Source organism: Triturus cristatus, chromosome 7 (assembly GCF_964204655.1).
Source record: "Triturus cristatus chromosome 7, aTriCri1.1, whole genome shotgun sequence".
Taxonomy (NCBI): domain Eukaryota; kingdom Metazoa; phylum Chordata; class Amphibia; order Caudata; family Salamandridae; genus Triturus; species Triturus cristatus.
The window spans coordinates 255,665,756-255,690,995 of NC_140590.1; the positions used below are offsets into that span (position 1 = coordinate 255,665,756).

Sequence of the window (25,240 nt, forward strand, 5' to 3'; positions counted from 1 at the left end):
CCTGTCTCGTTTCACAGGGCACCGTTCTGACATGGCAGATGGGACTGTGACAGCACAGCCTGACGGGGGGCACATTACACTCTCTTCTCTGTAATGCTGGGGCTCCTGCTGAATTCTGTCATCCTACTGTGACGGCCCACAGCTGCTTCCTGTTACTTAAAGCCAAGCTGGTGCATTTTTTATCCGTAGTGTGCCATTGCTGCTGGAGTTTCGCGCATTTTCACAATTTTATGGTGCATTTTGCAATTTGAATTAGTTTCTGTAATATAATAGCGGGCCTTGGTAACAGAGCTATTGAGAATGTAAGTCTGACGTGCATGTACAAATATGACAGTAAAACGATTATTGTAATTCACAGAGGATAGTTTGGCACTCCCAGAAGGATTTACTCAGTAAATCTCTTCCAGTGGTTAAAGAGTAAGTATTTCAGGACCAAAATGTCCTGGAAGTTTGTAAACTAAGGCCAACATGTGGAAACGTGTAATATTTTACTTAGCATAGGCGACAGCCATTTTGGCTGTGGTGTCCATTTCGTTTCCTTCATAATTCTTTCATCCTCTGTTGTTTGCCTTTTCACCCTGCTTGTGTCATCAACTTTAGTTGACCTCTTTCGACATGGCTCAGCAATGTACGTGCTGGGGGGTTTGTAGCTGCTGGTGCACCTGGTCTTAGAGGCTATCTATTGATCGTTTACTGTAACCCTGGGCGTAGTACTTCACTACGTTCACGGATCATGCGTAGTTTGCGCTACTACGCACTATGTGAATTGCACGTAGCACAGTGCAAAAACACATAGCGGGCATCTTTTGCTTGCTCGCAGTCCTCACGTCAAGTTGGCGACCACGAGCGAGCAAAATCAACATCCTGGCGAGACTTTTTCCTCATTCGCGATCAGCAACATCAAGTTGCCGATTGCGAGCGTGGAAAATAAACCTCCCAGCGAGATTCTCAACGCAGGGAGGTCAGGTTTCTCATTGCGAGTGGACGCGTATGCTCGCGACCGCTCGCAATGAGAAACTACCAGTCCGTGTTGAAAAAGCTGCCGCTCGAGTACAAATCTACTCAAGCGGCAGAAAACGACCGCTTGCACTGTGTAAGATGCCATTTGCAATGATTGCACAGTGCGGACAAGCATCCGGCACTGTGCAATCAGTGTGAACAGCATTTCCCTACCGCACTACGCAGTTCGCGTAGCTAAGCATATCGTGCGTAGTGCGAAGTGCACTTCGCATAGCTACGCATAGCGCTACTACGCAAACTACGCCCAGGGTTAGTTTACTGCTGCCATAAGCATTCCTGCTCCCCCTCCCTATTTGCTGACCAAGTGGTCATCAATCTGCCCTTGTTTGCCGATAGCTATTTCTGTGTTTAAACTTGTTCTTTCCATTTCTGTCCATATGGTTACATTGCAACGAAACTGTATATAAGGACGATGGTTTGTGAATTCAGTGTACCTCCTCCTACAACAATTGAGAGTGTTGTGTGGACGTGGTCCTGCTCATGAGTGATTAATAAACTTGTTGTTTTACTGCAGCTCCAGTGCCGATCTCTCTTTTGTTAGTCTTTGAACCCGTGGACGAAAGGGTGACCCCGCATTAGTGTGCTCACTTTTGGGTACATTTCCACAAACATAACTTTTCCCCTGTGAAAGGTAGGATAAAAGCACTTTCCAGGGTCGGAAAAGGAAGGGAACAATAACAAAAATTGGTGAGCTGTGTAGGAGAAGAGATGTCATTTAAGGAAAAATGATTTTTCCCATTGTGAACAAAAACAATAGGTAACAAGGATATTGCCTCTGCTCGCCTTTTCTTCATAGCTGTAACCTGAAATTGTTTTGTGATTATCAATCAGCCAGAAATTGAAACTCAGCTGAGGTCTAAAACATGCAGGTGCAAAGTTTCTTTTTATTTTTAACTTATTTCACATTGCCCAAAAGCTTAATCAATATGCTTGTATTGGACCCCTCCTGTGATGGCAATCCTCTCCTCCATGACCCCACAGAAGAACTCTGAGGGCAAACTACTGACTACATGTTTCAAGAAGTTTATGACCTTTCATAATAACAAGCATTTGTAAAGCCAGTAGGTCTTACCCATGCCATCTATTGGCTTTGCCAATGCTTGTTTCCCCCCACCCTACCAGATAGACCACATCCGTCATGCGTGACCTTGGAATAGTGTTAAGACCATTTAAAGATGGCTACCCGTACGTACAGTTGGAGGCGTTGGTGAGATTCTGAAAGGGTTGAGAGGACAAGAGGGAGCTGGGGGCTAATCATTTATAAAGAAAGCAAGGGTCAGTAGCAGCTGCTAGGAGGCTGTAGTGGTGAGACAGGGAGGCGGGATTAAAATAACAACAAAAAAGAAAAATCCATACCTGCCAGCCACCACCTCTCCTCTGTTCGACACAGGCCCCCTAGCCAAACACGATGCTGCTGTCACCAGCATGATAATAGCGCTGTGATTGGTCTGAGCGCCGTGGTTCATTCAGCACTTAGACAGGGAATGGGACACTGTGCATGTTCTCCACCCAGGCTCTGCAATTCAGGTTCCTATGGTCATGAGTATGGTCTCCTTCACTGGAGTCTAATCATTGTGCTATATCTGGAGGGACCTCTGTCTCTCATAGGACCATTTTCTCCCAGAAGAGGGAGTTCTCTTCTGAGAGAAAATGCAGACTGATCCAATTTGAAGAAGCTAAGCTTAGGATAAAGAGGGAACAGTTAGCATTGGACAGGGGATCCCCGGAGCTCCAGAGAGCTTCACATAGATGGGGGCTAGAGCCCCATGGTGGCAGCAACAGTGTCCCAGTGAGGTAGAGATCATACTCATGACCATAGGAACCTGAACAAGATTGTCCCTCCCTACCAGAGTGGGGATGACATCCACAAATGGATATCTGCACTGGAAAGGGCCTGTAAAGTACAGAGCAGGAGCAGTGGGCAGCAATCTTGTGGCTCTCCTTTGCAGACAATGGTAGAGATAAGCTCCTCACTGTTACAGAAGAGGATGCTGACAATTACACAGTCTTGAAGAGTGCACTGATAGATGGGTTTGACCTAACGACTGAACAGTACAGGTTGAAGTTCAGAGATACCCAAAAGGCAGACTCAAGACTGGGGTGACTTTGTAGATTGTGCTACTAAGGCTCTGGAGTGCTGGTTACTTGGCAGTAAAGTGTGTGATTTTAAAGGATTATACAATTTGATAATGAGGGAGCAGATCCTTAATAAGTGTCAAAATCAGCTGTTGCATTAGTACCTGGTGGACTCTGATCTGACCTCTCCCCAAGAATTGGGTCAGAAGGCAAACAAATGGGTCAGAACCAGGGTGAGGCAGAAGGTTCAGAACCAAGGTGGTGACTCCAAGAAGCAGGATTCCAAAAACTCTGATAAGGGTGGGGACAAGGCTAAAGACCAGAAGTCTTCTCAAGGGCCCCAAAAATCTACATCTGGTGGGGAGTCCCAATCTAATAAAGGAAAAGGCCAAAAGAAACTATGGTGTAAAATCTGTAAACAGAAAACCCATTGGACAAGTGATTGTACCAAGTCCAAAGACTCAACTCCAGCCACCATTGCCCCTATGGCAACTGTTCCCCCAAGTTCAGGTCCAAGTGGTGGTACTCAGAATAAGGGTGTAGCAGGGTTAACCCTGGGTTCTGAGGTGGACTCTGGCCTAGTCAGAGTTCCAACTCAGGCTGTACTGATCTGTGATGGAGGCATGGATTTGTCCTCCTATGTGAGTCCCAGTGATCTGGGCAAATACAGACAACAGCCTTTAATCAATGGAAAAGAGGCTTTGGCATTCAGGGACACAGGAGCAAGTGTCACAAGGGTGACAAAAGATCTTGTGGCTCCTGAGCAGATCATACTTGGTGAAATGTACCAAGTGACAATGCTAGCAATGTCAGGACAGACCATTCCTTGGCAGTTGTTAATTTCTCCTGGGGAGGGGTAACTGGCCTTAAGAAAGTTGTGGTAAGTGCATACCTCCCTGTTGAATGCTTGCTTGGCAATGATTTGGAAACTTCACCTTTGGCTGAAGTGGAGCACGTGTTTGCTGTGACCAGGTCACAGTAAAAAATGTCAAAAGCTGGACAGGCCCTGGATCCTGGAAGAATTGACCAGGCGCCTCCCAGGAAAAGGAGCAGCAGGGGTAAGGCAGTGTCTTTCTCCCTGGCTCAGGAAGCAGATCAGTCTCTTGAGGGAGATGATCTCAAGCCTGAGGAAGGAACTGCCCCAGAGGAGCTTGAACCTGACCAGGTTGAGTTCTTGGGGACAGAGGGCCCTTCCAGGGCAGATCTATCTGAGCCAGGACCAGCTGAGCTGTCCTTCTCTTGAACCCCTCAGAAAGCAAGCTGCTGATGAGGCTACTGGGAATGCTATTGGAACCCATAAGATATATTGGGATGATGGACTCCTGTACTCAGAGAGTAGAGACCCCAAGCCTGGTGCCTCCAGGAGGTTGGTTATACCTCTGAAGTTCAGGGGCGTCCTATTGACACTAGCCCGTTATATTCCCTTAGCAAGACACCTGGGCCAAAACAAGACTTGGGACAGAATTGTCCCTTACTTTCATTGGCTCCACATGTCTGAAGACACAAAGGAGTTTTGTTGCTTCTGTGTCACCTGTCAAGCCAGTGGGAAGGCAGGTGGTACAACAAAGGCCCCACTGATACCACTACCTGTGGTGGGGGTTCCCTTTGAGAGGGTTGGGATTGACATAGTTGGCCCCATGGATCCTCAGACAGCATCTGGGCACAGATTTATACTGGTGGTGGTGGATCATGCTGCTAGGTACACAGAAGCCATTCCTCTTAGGACCACTACAGTTCCAGTGGTGACAAGGGCCCTACTTGGAATGTTTTCCAGAGTGGGTTTCCATAAGGAGGTAGTATCAGACAGGGATGCAAACTTCATGTCTAGTTACTTAACAGCAATGTGGAAGGAGTGTGGAGTAAATTACAAATTTACCAACCCTTATCACCCACAACGCAATGGGTTAGTTGAAAGGTTCAACAAAGCCCTAAAGGGCGTGATTAAAGGTTTCCCAGAAAAGCTTAGGCATAGATGGGACATACTTTTGCCCTGCCTTCTATTTGCATACCGGGAAGTTCCACAGAAGGGGGTTGGTTACAGCCCATTTGAGCTTCTGTTTGGACATCCAGTTAGGGGTCCATTGTGTCTGATGAAGGAGGGATGGGAGTTACCTCTCAAACCCCCTAAACAGGATATTGTGGACTATGTACTTGGTCCCTGCTCCAGGATGGCTGAGTACATGAAGGAGGCAACTAAAAACCTTGAGGCTAGCCAGGAATTACAAAAGGCCTGGTATGACAAAAAGGCTGTGCTGACTGTTTACCAGCCAGGGCAGAAAGTATGGGTATTGGAGCCTGTGGCCCCAGCAGCCCTCCAAGATAAGTGGAGTGGCCCCCATACCATAAACAAATCTAAGAATAACAGTGGGACCTTCTCACTGCCAGCACCTAACCAGATATTACTCCCAAATTCATATCCCTTTTATGCTTTCAAGGGTGTGTGTGCACACCGAACAGCACCCACTGTCACAATGCTTGTTCCCACAGGAACTCAATGAGTTGAAACAAAAGCACAGGTGCACCACGCCACAACAAACAAGTCAGTTGGAACAGTTGTAAAGTCCAGATCCAGTCAATAAACGGATTAAAATGTCTTCGATTTTATCTCTTTATTCCATATTTATGTAATGTAGACATAGAAACACAACACAGCCGACGCATTTCGTCCTGATACAGGACTTCTTCAGGGCACTGCATGTAAGGAGCAAAGTGGCTTCTTGAGTGGAGGAAGGTTTTAGAGAAGTAATAATCTCTATGTCATAATCCCATTTAGAGATATCTTCACAGAGTTAAGTGCACAAAGAATCTCTGTGGGTTCATCAAGTTCGAGAGATGAGTATCTAGCTTATTAAAGCAATTATAACTGGACCGTGATACGCTGGTCACGGTCGACGAAAAAGTACAGCAGCAGAACTTCCTCCGGCCCCCATACCATACTTGAGCAGAAGGGAGAGGTTACCTACCTGGTGGACCTAGGAACTCCCAGGAGCCCCCATATGGTGCTCCATGTCAACAGGCTCAAGCCATATGTCGACAGGGCTGACGTGGGCTTGTTCATGGCAACTGATGAGGGACAGGAGGAAGAAAGTGCCCCACTCCCTGACCTGCCCTCTCAGAACCCTGATGATGGGTCAGTAGATGGTGTAGCCTTGGCAGGCAGCCTCACTGTCCAGCAACAAACTGACTGCAGAAAAGTTATCAGCCAGTTTAGATATATGTTCTCGCTGACTCCAAGTCAGACTATCTGGTGCACTCATGAAGTGGACACTGGGGACAGTCTGCCTGTTAAAAATAAGATTTACAGGCAACCTGATCATGTCAGGGATTGTATCAGGGCTGAAGTCCAGAAGATGTTGGAATTGGGAGTCATTGAGCCCTCAGATAGCCCTTGGGCTAGTCCAGTGGTCTTAGTGCCCAAACCTCACACCAAAGATGGTAAGAGAGAGATGACGTTTTGTGTAGACTACAGGGGTCTCAATGCAGTCACTAGGACTGATGCCCATCCAATCCCAAGGACAGATGAGCTTTGGCCTCAGCCAAGTTTCTGAGCACATTTGACTTGACAGCTGGCTACTGGCAGATCCGACTAGCTGATGATGCAAAGACAGCATTTTCTGCCCCTAGTGGGCATTATCAATTTGTGGTGATGCCCTTTGGTTTGAAGAATGCACCTGCCACTTTCCAAAGGTTGGCGAATAAAGTCCTTACAGGCCTGGAAGCCTATAGTGCAGCATATCTAGATAATATTGCTGTCTTTAGCTCCACCTGGGAGGATCACCTGGTCCACCCGAGGAATGTTTTGGAGGCCCTGCGAAAAGCAGGTCTAACTATCAAGGCCACTAAGTGCCAGATAGGGCAGAGTCAGGTTGTGTACCTGGGCCACCTTATGGGTGGAGGCCAAGTTCAACCATTACAGAGCAAAATCCAGACCATAATGGACTGGGTTGCTCCAACCACCCAGACTCAGGTCAGAGCTTTCTTGGGCCTGAGTGGGTACTATAGAATATTTGTAAAAGGTTATGTATCCATAGTGACCCCCTTGAATGACCTAACTTCTAAGAAGATGCCCAAGAAAGTTCAGTGGACAGTCAGCTGTCAAAAGGCATTTGATGACCTAAAGCAGGCCATGTGCACTGCTCCCATTCTGCAAAGTCCTAACTACTCCAAAGAATTCATTGTTCAAACAGATGCATCTGTGTTGGGGGTTGGGGCTGTGTTATCACAATAATTGAATGATGAAGGTCAGGATCAGCCAGTAGCTTTCATTAGCAGAAGGCTGGCTCCAAGTGAGAAACGTTGGTCATCCATTGAGAGGGAGGCCTTTGCTGTGGTTTAGGCTCTGAAGAAGTTGAGGCCATACTTGTTTGACACTCACTTCATTGTTCAGACAGACCATAAGCCCCTCTTATGGCTAAAACAGATGAAGGGTGAAAACCCCAAACTTTTGAGGTGGTCCATTTCCCTACATGGGATGGACTATATGGTGGGACATAGACCTGGGAATAACCATGCCAATGCAGATGGACTCTCCAGATATTTCCACTCAGAACATGAAGACTCAACTGGTTAAGGTTACTTTAATGTCCATATGTTTGTGGGGGGCTTGTGTAGGAGAGTAGGATCTGCTTCTTATAGTTACCCCCACGTTTTGCTGATGTTTCACTGTTTTTCGACTTTAGTCTGGCTGGGCCCTGCTAACCAGGACCCCAGCCTAGCTGCTACCTCTCTAAATTGAATCTCAGTACTTTAGGTACACTCCAGATTGGATACTGGGGTACCCATATAAGTCCCTAGTATATGGTATACTATGTACCCAGGGCATAGGTACCCCAGAGGCCTACCAGGAGCTGCAGCATGTATTACGTCACCCCTGGGAAGCCTTCCAAAATGACACCACAGGACTGCTACTGCAGCCTGGGTAAGGTGGTGCAAACACCCCTTACTGAGATATAGGTTCACTATATCTCTCCATATCACTGCACATATAAACCTATCAGTCACCCCTATGGCAGGCCTTACTAATCCTGAAGGCAGGGTGCTGGGTTTTATGTAAGAGGGTGCCCATGCATGAGCAGAGCCCCTCTGCAGCCTTTGGAACCTTTATTCCGGGGTTGTTTGTGATGCAGCCAAACCATATACTTTTAAGTGCATTATAACCAAACGGTAAATGCTAACTTTGGGATGGCTGCACGGAAACATGTCGTGTTTGGTGTCAAACACCTTGGAATCATACCCCCACACCAGTAACTGGTGTGGTAGTATGATCCCACCCTTTTAGAGGGAGAGACATGACAGCACCGGTATACCCGGTACCAGCTAACAGAGCCCTGGCATCACAAAATGGATTCTGCCAGCCACAGACACGAGTCTGCCCTCCTGCTGCGGGATGAAACTCCGGAAGGGGAGGCCTGGACAATAGTTTTCCTGTCACAGGGAGGTGTCACCACCTCCCAGACAGGTATTAGTGTATTGGGGCTGAGTGGGTGCACTCCAAGAGTGCTTTGAAGTTCAGCACTGGGGGCACATTTGGTGTTCCTGTGCATAGTCCAGTTCAAACCGGTTGCAGGGGCTACCAGCCCCTGCTCTGGCGTGAAACTATACAAAGGAAATGGGTGTAGCCACCCCTCTTTCCTGACCCTCGCATAGGTGGGTCCCTAAAATTTGTCCAACCCCTTCCTTGGATATAAGAAAGGAAGCCCTGGCTACAGGACTTTAGATTACACCTGGACGAAACTCTGATACTGAATCCTGGAACTTCGATGATCTACACTGAACTAGATGACTGAAGAATCTCCTTTGGAGTAAAGGAGTTACTCCCCTGCTTGGCAGGCACCAAAGACGCATCTGTCCGGTTTACATCTCCAAAGCTCCCGCCGGACTCCGAAGAATTTTGCAACACAGGAGCTGGGTTTCTGTGGTCTCTGAGGTCGATCTGAGCACTCAGCAATTCTGAGGCCTGTATCCCTTGTGGGAGACCGTGCAACCCGAACCCTTGGACACCGCAACCATTTGCTGAAGCATCAGCTTTCCCACGACTCCTACAGCTGAGCTTTGGTTTACTTGTAGCCCTGACCCTGAGCAGCATTTGCACTGAAGATTGCCTGCCTACACTCCACAAGTGTTCCGTGAGCTGGCCCTTTGTGTTTTCTCTTTTGAGGTCCCTTCGCAATCCCTAATCTGTCAACTGGTGGGTCCCTGTGAAGGCAACTTTACTGCAAATTGGACTTACCTGTTGCTCCAGATGTGCCCTGACTCTCCATCGCTTGGGGAGTCCCCAGGACCTTGCTGGTCCGCACTGAAGCATCTTTCCTCTTCCTGCGTGGGTTGCTGTTGCCAAGGTTTGTTGGGTCCAATCCGGGCACCGACACCTCAGCACTCGACATCCTTCGTGGGACAACTCGAATCGAGCTCCTGGTTGTCATCGACGCCTCCTGGTCCTCGTGGCTGTAGAGTCAAGCTTCACCTCTTCGCACCTGAAACACCCGACTTCGGTGGACATTCGTCTATCGTGCCCCTGGTCACTGGCAAGTGACCCAGACTCTGTCCCCTCTACTTTCAGGTTCTTCTGATCTTTGATCCAGGCTTGGATCACACCGGACACTTCTCTCCTTTCCGGCAGCAGCAGTTTGCAGCAGATCGCCATTGAAATCAACGACGATTCCCAACACCATTTGACACCTATGCACCCAGCTTCCCTGGGTGTGGTAACTCGAGTACTATGGTGCTCCCGTGGGTGCTGGCCCTAGAACCCCCTAAGTCTAAATGGGTTTGCTCAAAGTCCTCTCCTAAGTGTCCTCAACTTCTAAAATTCCAACCGCGACTTTCCCAAAGAATAGTATGGGGCTCGCGGCTGTGTTCTCACACTACACACGTCCCCCATGGGAACCTTGGGTGGTTCCCTGGGGTCCCAGCGATTCTACGTGCTCTAGGCACTGTGTCTAGTCAAGTTGGGGTTCTTACACCACTTTCTTAATATATGGTTTGGTCTGCCCCTGGGCCCATTGTATATTGTGCTATTTACTGTTGTTTTAGAACTGTATTATTGTGTGCCTGACTCTCTAATCTCATAAAGGGATTAGTAGAGAGTGTTTAGAAATAAATACATATATTTTATATTCACTGAAAAAACCATAGGTTTCACACAAGTTATAGGTAGCTGTACATTTCACTCGTAAAAAACCAATGAAATTCCACGTTATAGTTAGTGCAGGCAACTATAAATCACGCGACCGCAATCCTCTGCTGATGACATATGTGTGTTTATGAAAAAAAAATATTTGTAATATATGTATAGCTAAAATTTAATGGAAGAAGACATGGGCAAATAAGTGTCTAAATACAGTATTAGCATCAGCAGAGGATTGCGGTCGCGTGAGTTATAGTTGCCTGCACTAACTATAACGTGGAATTTCATTGGTTTTTTACGAGTGAAATGTACAGCTAACTATAACTTGTGTGAAACCTATGGTTTTTTCAGTGAATTTGCAAGGTTTTTTAAATGCTAATTCCTAACTATAACGTGTGTGAAACCTATGGTTTTTTCAGTGAATTTGTACGGTTTTTTAAATGCTAAGTTACTTTACGCCGTTCGTGCCCACTTCACGCAGTTCATTCCGTGCGCGCACGGTGCGCTTCACGCACCGTGCGCGCACAGTGAGCACGCGGTGCGCTTCGCGCACCGCGCACCCACTTAACGCAGTTAGTGCCGTGCACGCACGGTGGGCACGCGGTGCGCTACGCACACCGCGTGCCAACGTTACGCTGGATGGGCCATGTACGCACGATGCCCTTCGCGCACCGTCCGCACACGGAGGACATATTATGCGCTTCGTTGTGAAAGGTTTTCTATTAAATGTTCAGTGAATAAACAGGCCATGGACAAAAGGTGACCTGCAGGCACCTTTTGCACACGGGGGGGGGGAATATATGGATTTTGTTTTTTTTTTATTTAATTTTTCACCGTACGCGTACGGTAAGCGTATTCGGCGTTTTTAAAAAAAAAAAAATATTATTTTTTGGCTTTGGATGGCCTTCTGGCACACCATAACCAAGGCTAGGTGGTTAGGAGCTGTCTAGCCTGCCCCCTTTTTATGATATTCAACTTTGATTTTCCTCCCCCCCTCAGAGTGCGAGAGAGAAAATGGCGGCCGACACTTCCTGGTTTCGACCGATTCGAATGTTTACTAAGATCTATCAGCCAATCAGAATCACGCTCGCGCACGACACCGTACGCGTACGGTAAGCTTACCGTAAGCGCACGGTAAGCGCACGGAGCGCTGCCACAGATATATATATTGATTTAAATGCTATTTTCTCAGGAACTACTGAACAGATTTACACCAGACCTACAAAAGGCACTTCCTTGACCTGAGGACTACCTCTCTGCCAAATTACAAGTAATTCTGTTCAGCCGTTCGGGCTGTAGCTGTGTCTAAAGGTCCTATGGAAAAATGCATGGGGAAAACGCGTTTTGGGACCCCCCCTCTTTTCTCAGCCCCCGCTTGACGAATCCCCCCGAGACTTTCAGGGTAGGAGCGGAGCGTAGCGCCCCATTAGTTTTGAAAATTTCGCGAGGATTCGTCGACCGGCGCCAAAGTTATTCCAAATAGAATGTTGCGGATTTCCTATGGAAACAGGGTCCTAACTATAACTACCTACTGGCGGCCGCCAGTAGGTAATATATATACCTTGTGTGGTTCTCCTTTCATTTAGTGATTCAGAAGGTTATAATCTGGTAAACCAAGCAGCTTTACACTCCTTCAAGACTTAGCCTGAAGGCTGCTCTCCATAGCTAGCACTAGGATAGCTTTCAATAAAGGTTGTCTATCATCAATAAGGGTTGTTTGGACTGGTGCAAGGTGCCCACTATAACTAGTGAACAGCATATGCCAGGCCAACTTTTCACACATGCTAAGTGTGCATGACCAAGACGGCCGGCCAAACCGTCATGCAAACTTAGAAAGTGCTCACCGCTCCTCCCCCTGCTCTGTGGGGCCGCCCAGCCCCGCCCCGCCCGCACCTAAACAGAGCCAGTTTGGAAAATTAAATGATAATAACACGGTGCTATTATCTTTTTATCTTTTTATCTTTTTCCTGTGGGCAACGCTCCTCCGCCTTAGCGGAGGAGCCGCGGCTGGCAGGGGTCCCAAATAAGTGGGAGGGAGCAGGTAAAACACACAGAGGGAGCAAAAGTAGTCTGTCATGCATTTCAGTGCAAGGTTTTTACATCAGCCGGTGGAAGGACTCATCCAATCAAATATAGTGAAACTGAACTGCTCTTTTAGCGGGACAGACTCAAGAAGAAAGGAGGAAAGCTATCGATTCAGGAGCAGGGAACTGAAAAAGAGAAGAAAGCGATCGAATCAGCTATGGTGGACACAAAACTGACTCAATTAGAGGTCTGTACAATCGGCATGTTTGCCAACATAGGCGAAAACTAAACAGGACCCTCGTAACCAAGGCGCTTCACTTCTAACCACTTTATTCTCAGCCTTCAAATTTTTTATGAAGAAATGCAAATACAAACGCCTTGTTTCAGATATCAAAAAAACTACACAAGGACACCGTAAAACCCCATTACAACACAATAACGAAGATATGAAACATGTTGGGTTGGAAAGGAGGTCGTTGTGCGGGGGGGGGGGGGGGGGCTGGGCTGAGGTTCACTGATCGTGGCCATGTTTAATTAAAGTACCAGGGACTAGGAAAGTGACATCATGCATCCTTTGTCCTCCGATGACGTCACAGCAGCACTGTCCCTTAGATCCACCCTTACCACCTCAACAGGCTGCTATTTGGTGCCACTGGGCCATGGGTAGTGCACCGAATGCACACTGGTGAAAGTGCATTGGGCTAATTGTGCCCATTTGATATTCCCTTCCGGTCCCTGACAATTCCAGACAAACCACTGTGGTCCAGGCCCGGTATCCATAGCAGGTAAACACGAGACGATTTCCTCTCGCTGCAGTAATCAAAGGGGTAAAGGGAAAGGAAGAAGACAGATGTCACTCTGCCCTTATTCAGAGGCCCACCTCAGCAGTAGCGTTGCTAAAATAACTTAATAAAGCCCAGGCAGCAGCGGATCGTTCATCCCCCCTCCAAATAGATGATGCAATGACTGCAAACGAGCCAGAAAGTGGTTATTACAGAGATGTGGAACTATTCAATGAACCCTGGCATTGCAGATTCAGCACAGAGTCACGAAAGCCCCAAGGAGGAGTTTATGCAAAATGGAGAAAGAAAGAACGCTAGAACAGGAGGACGAATGCCACATGAAAAAGAAAGCAAAAAGCCAACAGGAAGAAAGCAAATGAAGAGAGGGGGGAGCAAAGGTGGGACAAAATGGAAGGGAGGAATGGAAGGAACGAGTGGAAGGAAAGGGTGAAAGAAGGAAGTGGGGAAATAAGGAAAGGAAGGACTAAAAAAAACGTAGGCCGGACAAATTAAATGCACAGAAGACACCTACGCAAGGAATAGGAAAGGAGGGGAAGGGAAGGAAAAACGAAAGAAAAGAAGGGGAAGGAAAGGAATGCAGTTAACAACAAAAAAAAGAAAGGAAAGGAGAGGAGGGGGAGGAAAGGAAAGGAAAGGAATGCAGTTAATGAAGGGAAAAATGAAAGGAAGGGAAAGGAGGGGAAGGAAAAGAAAGGATTGCAGTTAACAGAGGGAAAAAAGTAAACAAAAGCAGTTAACAAAGGAAAAAGGAAAGGAAAGGAATGCAGTTAACAAAGGGTAAAATAGAAGGGGAAGGAAATAAAAAGAATCCAGTCAATGAAGGAAAAAAGATAGAAAAGGAATGCAGTTAACGAAGGAAGGAAAGGAATGCAGTTAACAAAGAAAGGAAAGGAAAGAAAAGGAAAGAAAAGGAAAGGAAAGGAAAAGAAAGGAAAGGAAAGGAATCCAGATAATGAGGAAAGGAAAGGAATGCAGGTAATAAGGAAAGGAAAGTATAGAAAAGGAATGCAGTTAACGAAGAAAGGAAAGGAATGCCGTTAACGAAGAATGGAAAGGAAAGGAATGCGGTTAATGAAGAAAGGAAAGGGAAGGAATGCAGTTGACGAGGAAAGAAAAGGAACGGAAAGGAAAGGAAACTAAAGCAGTTAACGAAGAAAAGAAAGGAATGCAGTTAAAGAAAGGAAAGGAATGGAATGCAGTTAACATAGAAAGGAAAGGAAAGGAATGCAGTAACAGAAGAAAGGAAAGGAAAGAAAATGACGTTACCAAAGAAAGGAAAGGAAAGGAATACAGTTAAGGAAAGGAAAACAGTTAACAAAGAAAGGAAAGCAGTTAACGACGAAAGGAAAGGAAAGGAATGCAATTAAAGAAGAAAGGAAAGGAATGCAGTTAACGAAGAAAGTAAAATAACGCAGTTAACGAAGAAATGAAAGGAAAAGCCAGGGTTGAGTGATGGATTGATAAGGAATGGATGGGAGGGAATAAAATAGGTAGGAAAAGAAAGGAACGAGTGAAAGAATGCATGGAGGTGGACTGCAGGAGGAACAGACTGCAAGGAGGAAAAGATGGAAAGAACAAGTGAGGAAAGAAGAAAGAAAGGAATAGAAGGAAGAACGCAATGGAAAGAATGAAAAGGAAAGAATAAATAGAAGGAAAGCAGTGTAGAGGAAGGGAAATAAGGGACAAAGGTATATAGGGGAGGTAAGAGGAAGGGAGGGAGAAAGAGAGAAAAAATAAATAATTAGGTTTATCCAAGGAAAATCTTCATATATGCTGGTCAGGGTATGTACACAAGATTTAGGCAGCAAATGTAGATCCTGGTATAAGTTTTGTTATTTTTATGCATGAATATTGGAGAATTCAGAGGGGATTTTAGGACTTTTTCTGTCAACTGATGAATGACCCACCCACCTCCCCCGCGTTATGACAATGTACTTTCCTCTGTGAAAACCAATAAGATTTCTAGTTGCAAAGAAAAGAAATAATAGGAATAAAGAATTAGATGAACAAAGAGCAGACAAGGTGTAGGAGATTAGGATCTGCACTTATGTTGCCCCCACTTTTTTTCTGATGTTTACACTGGTTTCTGGCTATAGTCTGGCTGGGTCCCTGCTAATCAGGGCCCCAGCCTCTCTGTTCTCTCTAAACAACTTGGAGTGCATATTAGATGCACTAGTGATTGGATACTGTGGTACCTTATGAGCCCCTAGTATATGGTATCTTAGGTACCAAGGGCATAGGTACTTCACAGGCCTACCAGGGGCTGAAGCATGTATTATGCCACCCCTGGGAAGCAGACTAAATCTGACACCACAGGCCTGCTACTGCAGCCCGGGTGAGGTAGTGTTAGCACTCCTCACTGAGGTGTAGGTTCCCTATATCTCACCTTACACACACATATAAACCTATCAGTCACCCCTAAGGCAGGCCCTAACAATCCTAAGGGCAGGGTGCTTGGTTTCCGTGTGAGGGGGTGCCTCTGCCAGAGCAGGGCCCCTCTGCAGCTCTCAGAGTCTATTCTCTGTAGCTGTTTGTGGATGCGGTTAAACCATATACATTCAAGTGCATTATAACCTAGTGGTAAATGCTAACTTTGGGATGGCTGCATCAAAACATGTCGTGTTTGGTGTCAAACGCTTTGGTATCATACCCCCACACCAGTAACTGGTGTGGAAGTATGATCCCACCCTTCTAGAGGTATAGACATGTACCCACTGTGGAAACACGGTAGAATCCTGAAGAGCCCTGGCATCACAAAATGGATGCCACCAGCACAGACACTGGGCTGCCCTCCTGCTGCTGACCGAAACCCGCAGTGGAGGAGGCCCAGCAATAGGCATCCTGTCACAGGGAGGTGTAACCACCTTCCAGACAGGTTTTAGTGTATTGGGGCTGGGTGGGTGCACTCCTAGAGTGCTTTGAAGTCCTGCACTGGGGGAGCAGTAGACTCCTCTGTGCATATGCCAGCTCAAACCGGTACAGGGGCTACCAGCACCTGCTCTGGCGCGAAACTGGACAAAGGGAAGTGGGTGTAGCCACCCACTCCCCTGACCCTCCCATAGGAGTGGTCATAGAGCTAGTCCCTCCCTTCCTTCTAGTATAAGTTAGGGAACCCTTGCCATTGCAAACTAGATATCCCTGGACGGTGCTCTCAAGAAGAATCCTGGACCTTCGACGTTCCACTACCTTTGGAAGACTGAAGAATCTCCCTTGGAGTCAAGGAGTGACACCCCTGCTTGGCAGGCACCAAAACTTTGAATCAATGGTCGCAAACTTTCCCACTCCCACCGGAGTCCGAAGTCCCTGCAGCCCCGGAAGTGGATTTCCTGACTTCTCCAAGGCCATCGTGAGTCCCCAGCGACGCTAAGGCAAGTGGACTCCACGAGTGACGAGGAACTGCAATACCTGGGTACCGGGCACTATTTTCGAGTGCAACCCCTTCACAACATTCTACCAACTTGTGCATTGGACCACGTATGATCCAAACCTCCAGTAGGATTTCCTCCGAAGAACAGAGGCCTACCTCGTCCCGAGTAACCGTGGGCTACTGGTGAGTTAATCCTCCCAAGGCGTCTTCGCGATCCCTAGCCAGTTAGCTTGTGGGTCCCCAGAAGACTTTTCTACAGAGCTAAAGGGCTCCCCTGGTTGCTCAAGGACTGCCCTGACTTACCCTTGCTGGGTGAGTCCCTCAGACCTTGCTGGTCTGCACCACTGACTTTCTTCACTTTCCACAAGACTTGCTGTTGCCAAGGCTTGTTGGCTCCAATCCGGTTGTCGACACCTCAGTAAGCTGCAGACTTCGTGGGACACGCCGAATCCAGCTCCTGGTCATCATTGACACCTCCTGGACCTCGTGGCTGAAGAGTCAAGACACCCGTGATCACCTGAAATCACCCGACTACTGTGGGCATCCAGCTTCATGGACCCGGGTCACTGGCAAGTGACTTTGAACACTGTCTCCTCTGTTTTCAGGTCTTCTTTCTTCTAAATCCAGTCTTGGATTCCACCGGACACTTCTCCTGTCTTCACAAGCAGCAAGTCTTCTTTGGCTCCCATTGAAAACGATGCTGCGACCTGACACCAAAAGACACCTATGCACCCGGCTTCCCTGGGTGAGGTAACTCCAGCACTACGGTGCTCCTGTGGGTGTTGGCTCTAGAACTACCCTGTAAGTGACTTGCTTGTAGACTCTCCCGAAGTGTCCTAAAACTATAAAATTCCAACCGCGACTTACTCCATTGAAGTCTATTGGGGTCCGCGGCTGTGTTCTCACACTGCATGCGTCTCCCGTGGGTCCTTTACTTACCTGTGTTGGGTGGATTAGTGAGGCCCCAGCGCTTCTACAGGCCCTAGGTCCTGTCCCATCTCAAGTCGTTCTTCCTAAACCTATTTTTTAGTATATGGTCTGGTACGCCCCTAGGGCCCCAGCCATATTTGTGCTTAACTGGTTGTGAAATGTTGATTTGTGCATATGTCCTTGACTTCTAATCTCATAAAGAGATTAGTAGAGTGTGTTAGAAATAAATACATATATATTTTATGTATATACCTGTGTGGTGTCCTTTCATTTAGTGATTCAAGAGATTATGAGGTAAAACAAGCTGCTTTACATTCCTCTAAAGACTTAGCCTGAAGGCTGCTCTCCACAGCTACCACTAGGATAGCTTTCTTTAAAAGGTTGTCTTAAACCTATCTACCATAAGAGTTGAATTGTACTGGTGCAAGGTGGCCACTTTAACTAGTGACCAGCATATTACCCGGCCAACTTCTCACAAAAGGGAAGAAATGCAGAAAGACAGAAAGAAGGAAGGAAAGATACAAGCAACGACAGAAAGAAGGACAGATGGAAGGAACAAAATTAAAGAAGAAAAGAAAGGGAAAGCTACATTTTAGGGTAAACGTGGTTTTGTTATGACGGTATCAAGAATTGAATAGGTTTAAAGCCATTGACTACATGTCTTCTAGCTTCTTTATGAGCAATTTATGCTTGTAAAACAATTTTGACGGCATATTTCTGTGCACCACCTTGCAAGATTGGCATTGCACTGGCACAAATTTAGCACCCTTGCAATGGCAAGCAAGTGTTCTCTTAATTGCATAGGGATATGGCCCATTTCAATCTGTCAAGCTTAGTGTATTTCACAGGCCCAACTCTACCACCACTTTATACAAACTGACTAGTATTACAGAACGGTCCCCATCTGAGATCTGGAGTAGGCGCGTAGGTGGACTTTACATGTGAACATTTCCTCCGTCCTGTGGGGTCAATGTCCACACAAATGAGAGAGTCTTTGCTGTCTATGTGCGAATGGTGGTAAATGTGAAATCCTCCTTCAATCAGAAAAGGATGTCAGGGATTGATATGCCAACACCAAGTGGTTTGATGGGACCCTTACAGGGCATCAAAGTGTTGGACTTTCACTACCCACTAACACTTCAGCTCACATAAAAGTAAAGGCATTTGTAGGTTTTCCCGTTGTAATGAATTGGACTCAAAATACTGTAGCTTGTTTTATTAATAAATCCTCTGTGTGTTTTACGTTTAGACATTCTAAAATAGGAGATTCTAGTCACGAAGGTAAATTTACACATGAATAAATCTACAAATGTAAAATTACTTTTACACTTGTAGAAAATGTAATACTTTTGGCTATTTACCATTTACAAGTGTAAAATGACTACAACTTGTAGAATAACATGTCTCCACTTGCATTTCTCCACCCCCTGAATTCAGTGAATGGGTCCTAATTTACTTTTGTTAAGTTACTACTTGCAACTTTCCACACAGATGGGACGGATATCTCCCTATGGCAATGTATCGGGAAATCATAAAGTTTAGTAAACCTAAAAATATTTTTATGTTACATATTATGGTAAATGTATGTAAAATATTTATTTTAAATGTGGAAAAAATAACAAATAATACCACAGCACTAGTAACTGAACTTTGAATTCAATAGTTAATTAAATGTAATATATTACATGGAATTATTTTCTAAAGCTTTATTAAAAAAAAAATAGCCACCCAAAGTACAATGCCTGTATTTATTTATTATTTATGAAAAAGTTGCTAAAGGTATGTTACAAATACTTTCAATTAATGATTTTTGTTTAAAAAAAGATACATTTATTTTAAATCAAAAGAATTAACTAAAGATATATTTTATAATAAAATATGTATATTTTAACATTAAATTAAATGTATGTATATTTTTAAAAAGTCCAAATAAATTATTTTATTTAACATTATTTCCTATGCAGCTCCATTATTTCTACTGGAGTGTGTTGCAGTATGAGCGGTTGGCCATGTATGGTGTTGGGCTTGTTACTGGTCTGAACTGGTGTACAATTACAACCGTTTTGGGTCCATTTTGGGTGTAGTAACTTTAGAAGTGCAATAGGCTTCCTCTTTTTTAATGACATGTCCCTCCTTCACTCCTCTCTTAACCCCTCCTTACTCCTCCCTAATCCTCTCCCTGTTAGTGATAAATAATCTCCATTTTGCAGCCACTCCCCTTTCCCTCCCATATTTACTACAAAAACATACAAATACATTTGTGGAAACTCGTCATTTGAGAATTTGTGAATAGATTTGTGAATAGCATTTTGTTGTATGTGATTAGTACTACTGTAGTACGATGAACCATGCTACAGAATGCAGTTCACTGAGCCCACCCATACCCTTTACCTGACAACCGCTTTGTGGTCCCTATCTCCCTTCTCAGCATCCAAAGAACAAATCAATGGCAACACAAAAGAGAAGACCAAAGCTTCAGATACTTCTCCATTGACAATGTAACAATTGAACTAATTTCCCACCCTATCAGCCCCATGTGCAACGTCAACACCCTTCAAAACAACTTCAACATTTTTTTGAAAAAATATGTGAACACCCAAGTCCAAATTACAACATGTATGAGTAAGCCAAAGCTTTCAGCACCCTGGAACCCTAAGGAATTTGCTGACAAGAAACAATCCATCCACAGACAAGAAAAAAATGGAAGAACAGCAGAACTTCTAATCACATCTTGATAGTCTGTCCACACAACAAACAGGCAGCTCATCACATTGGTCAAAGCAAAGTACTATACCAGCACCATCAATGAAGCCACCAAAAGAAACAGAACAGTGTTCAAGACGATCAAGCACTGCATCAACCCCCTTGCTGGACTTTACTTTTCCTCACTACACAAAAAATGTAATGCCACCAACCTCCTTTTCAGTGAAGAAATACAAAAGGTCCCCCAGCACATTCAAATGGGATTCACCAGCAACGTCATTCTCTGATTCTCCTCCTATCTTTCCAACCAGCACCAGTTTGTTACCATGAGCACCAACAGGTCACAAATGATCCTTATTGCCTGTGGAGTCTAGACTACCCAAAAGATGATCTAATCTAGGAAGCAGTTGAAGACTTGCCTCTTTAACCCCTTCGCCGCGGGGCAAATTCCGCCGTGGTGCGAGAGGGGGCGGTGTTGGGCGTGGCGCTCCCGTACTCAGGACGGCCCCCGGTCATCATAAATCACGGTGGGCATGTGCTCATGACAGCCGGGAGCCGTCCGAACTCCGCCCACTGATTAACTCTCTCACACAGGCGGGGAATTAATACCGCATGGGCGGAGCAGCAACGTTCGGACGGCTCCCGGCCGTCATGAGCACACGCCCACCGTGACTCATGACGGCCGAGAGCCGTCATGAGCAATCAAGGAGTTAAAGAGCACAACATCACAATATGTTATCAATCCATAGCCCAGCTTCCTCTCCTATTGCTTGTTTACTTTATGCTTGTCGTTGATCATGTACAGCACTCTGCTGCCTTTTCGCTAGGTTCGTGCTGTAGAAACACCATGTACACAGTGCTTAACTGGAGCTGGAGGTTGCCATTTGTGGCCACAGGCACTTATTTTTCCTCATCAGACAATTCCCGAGAGCAAGAGAGGGAAAAACACACAAACAGGAAAGAAGAAGAGAAAGAAGGCAAATGACCAGGAAGATTGAGTTAAAGGGGTAGGGAGTGTCTGGTAGGGGATTAAGGAGGCCTGAGGTGGATTCAGGACTGCACAGCCGTGTTATTCAGCAAGCTGACATTTTAATCGTGCTGGCCGGGTTTATGAGCAGCACTTTGGGAACCATCACTCATTATTTTACAAATTAAGGACTGCTTCTACACACATACATACATACATACTTACATACATACATAGTTTGTGAATATACCCTAATGCTCCTCATTCCGGGTGAACAAAGTGTGACTGGAGGGAAAAGACTTACGCTCTCATTATGAGTGGCACAGAAAATGGGCTCGAATTTCTCCACCCCTGGAGTGACCATTATTGAGGGTAACTGTAAATTTGGGGTTGATGAAAATCCAGCCCATTACAAATTGTTCTCTGAGGGTCAACGAACAATGAGCAGTTTCCAGGGAATGAGTCTGGATCCGAAACACCCAGTAACTCGTCATATTCGCCCAGTCTTTCACATATGAGATTTTGGTGGTTTTCAGTAGCTGAAATCACTGTGATAATAAAAAACATAATTTACGTGTAATAAGGGCTGAGAGACTTGATGCGTAAGTATCACTGATGCTGACACATCAATGGACTGGCTGAATCCGAGATATCCCCAGCCAAGGCTGAGATATTGTTTTTGTATTGTTGAATTAAACACGTAATTTCACATAATAGGGTAATGTTTTCTTCACTCACATACGCATAAAAATCAATTTCTCACACAGGGCGTACAACACAAGCTATAGGAGTCTAACATTGAGTAGGTTCAAGCCTTCAGTTCTAAGCCTCTGCTCTGATTTAGCCCATCTGGGTCTTCCGCTTCCCCAGGACATAGAAAGGCCATTCACTGCATTTGTTCATTTAGTGCAGGAAACAGCGCATGGCACAAAAGCCTGATGTCAGATTGTTCCCTGGCTGACAGTAGGTGTTACATTTTAATAGGAAGCACAGCTGGTTGCTGTCACACCTTTCCTCAACAGTTAACTTTGCTTTTTAGGAAACATTTAATTAGAAATTATATTCATAAAATAGTGTTGAGATCAATAAATACAATAGCAATTCACACCTTGATGTATGCACACATATCAGCGGCAGTACCAATAAATGCAATACCAATGTACGCTGTGACATATGCACGCACAGGGATGTCAATACCAGTAAATCCAATGTCGATGTACAGCGTAACTTATGCCCGCATAATGATGTCAATCTCAGCGAATGCAATGTTGATGCATGATGTAACAACTGTACATATAGCAATGAGAATATCGGTAAATATGATATCAGTGAGTACCATGCTACACATACACACACTCACAAACGCGTATCATTGCTGTTGGATTCATCCGAGATGATCTCCCCATCAACTCCAAGTCGGCGATACATGGTTAGACAGACCCTGGGACCCAAACCCAAGCCTACCGATTGACAGGTCACAGGTGGAGTTACACTTAGCCCAAAGACAAACGTGCACCCAAGGAAAACTCTGATCGATCCCACAGAATAGTAGTCACACCACAAATAGGACAAAGGAGAATGGCCCCAGTAGACCATGTTTGGCCAAAGGTGCGCACTCCCAAAGTAACACATGTAATTAGGAACACTCAGCCAATCAGGACATGACATGTACACACACGGGGTGATCACGCACTCACCACACCAGACATCTGGACATGCACACACTGTTCCACACTGCTCTCCCTGAGGTCCAGAGGCATCTGTGTCCCCTTTAGCAGATGGTTGTACTTGTTGTTTATGACTTTGATGCCTTTGATGTTGAAGTGTTTAATTGTACCCACAAAATGTATATATGTCCGGCCAAAACTTCTGTACTCCAAGACTGTCTCAAGTCGCACCTCTGTCAATATTTTCCTGGCCGCTGCATTTAATTAAGCCAACTCGTTCCTGTTTTGCCAAACACCTCTTGTCTTTTCATTTATTTAAGGTAAATTCATAATTGAGTAGTAGTAACACAAATAACACATTGAGGTAGTCTTAGCCAGTTATAAACCAAATCCCTAAGAGAGGCAAGTGGAAGGACTGTTTCACACATGCAGCTAGCCTTTGCCAGCCGTAAAGCAAATCCTTAATGTAATATAAGTGACAGAACATATTCAGGTAGTTTTAGCCAGCAGAAGTGTCCCTGCCTGATGGAGCTCTTCCTAACATACAGTGTAAGGCAAAGAAGACATTGCTTCGCTTTTAAAACAGTGCTTTTCAGCACACCAGGTGAAGCGTTGAGCGCGTCACGTTTTTACCAAATGCACATTTTTATCAATGGCACATACATGATATCCCAACCCATAAAATATTAGACTCTTTCATGAGTTCCCTTTCAGAGCTGCATGCAACGTCTTTGTTTTTGTCCCCAATATATTATAATATATTTCTGTAAAATGAACCATTTGGTGTCTGCCCAAATATATTAACACATTTTCAGGGCGGAGGTGGAGAGTTAATTTAAATAACCTCCCACTCATCCTACAGGATTTGGGCTCACCCCCAACACGATGGATTTGTTCTCACTGGTGTGTTCGCTCAAAGACTCCTCTCCCAAATCCTTAATAGGTTTGATGTGCCTAAAAGAATGTATGTCCAAAGAAAGGGACTGAACCCAGACATGGGATTACATGGATGTCCTGCAGCAACCCTAAGGAAACTGCACCAATAAGAGTGGCGAAGTATGGCTCCATGTGCTATGCAAGGAAGCGTGTAAACTGGCACATGGCCAACTGGCAAGAACCTTGGCAGTATGTATCGTATTGTAACATTTATATAGCGCTTAGTAGCCCTATGTGGGATGCTAAAGCACTTACCTACATGGGCAGCATGCACGGGTAGTGCTTACTACCAGACAAGGGGTTGAATCGCTTTACGCCAGGCAGCACGCTGCTCCAGAATCTATGGTGTAGCAAGGATGCAGAAGTAATCATGTAGCAATTTAGCAAGAAGCAAAAGTGCAAATAGCAACAAAATAATCAAGATGGAAAAAGCGATCAATGTAAATCAAAGTTCTATTAAACAAGGTGCAAATTAGCAAGAAACACTGTTCATCAAAGATTATATAGCTGTAGCACAGCAAAACAATGCAGAAGTAGAAAACAATGCAACTCGAGGTGTAAATGGTGGGAGTCCAGTTCAACCAGGGGCAAATTAACAATACATAATATATGTGAACGTCTAATAGCAGCAAAGTAAACCAATGTGCAAATAGCATGAGTTCTGTTCTGTTCACCAAGCTGCAATTTAACAATAACCAATGTAACCAATGTAAATCGTTGTGCGATATAGTGAGTGATCCAGGGTACAGACAGGAATCTGATAGTAAAGTGCAGAAGTAGGGTTCCAGAAGAATAAGCAACGGCACAGTGAAGGACAGGTACAGACGGTGAAGGCACTAACCTATTTATTAGTTATGGAACGGGGCAACGTGAGGAAGCAGTGATAATCCAAGGCCCTTGAAAGACGCCATTTGAAGGAACCCCCATGAAGAAGATGGCCTGTTAGGGCATACAAGATACAAAAGAGTACAGGAGAGAGCGGCTTGTGAGAGGATGGAGGCCAGGCTTGTTGCAGCTAAAAATGAGAACCTGGGTGCTTCCTGATCCAAGATGGCAGGTCCTTGTGTCTTGCTTTACTGTCCTGGTGTCAAATGGCTGTCGGGGAGAGAGCAAGATCTAGCTACAGATTTCAGTGCGACATAGAGGAATTTGGTAAGGGGGTTTGGCACTTGTAAGTGCTCCTTCGTAAATCAATCAGAGTGCGGATTGAGGAGCTAAGTGCTTACACCTCACTGCAATGCCAGTATTCAGAGGCTGGCATTATTAGAGAATATCACAGTTCCTTATAAACAAGTCCTTAAATCTTATTAAATTGTGCCAGTTGATAAAGTAGTCTTAATTTGCCACCCATGTTCTCATGAAACCCTTAGCAGAGAATACTCAACCTTTATGTCAAATACTTCTAAAGTTCTGTCAAGCTTAGGCCAATGTTCCTCAGCCATATGAGTTTTCAAATACAATACTTTGACCTCATTTTATAAATATGGATAAGAGGAGAAAAGTATGATAGGCTTAACAACCTGTCATGTTTTTTAAAAAAAATACAGATCCATTAGACAGCCCTAAATCTTCTATACATAGCCTTAAGTAAGAGTTAAGGACAACACCTATGAGTATGGT

The 25,240-nt window shown here is 45.3% G+C and overlaps 1 protein-coding gene across 1 annotated transcript in view; it reads right to left on the minus strand.

Moving 5' to 3' along the window:
• Positions 1–25,240, minus strand: part of SHANK1 (SH3 and multiple ankyrin repeat domains 1) — a 1,748,119-nt gene that overhangs the window by 1,636,435 nt on the left and 86,444 nt on the right. The window lies entirely within an intron of this gene.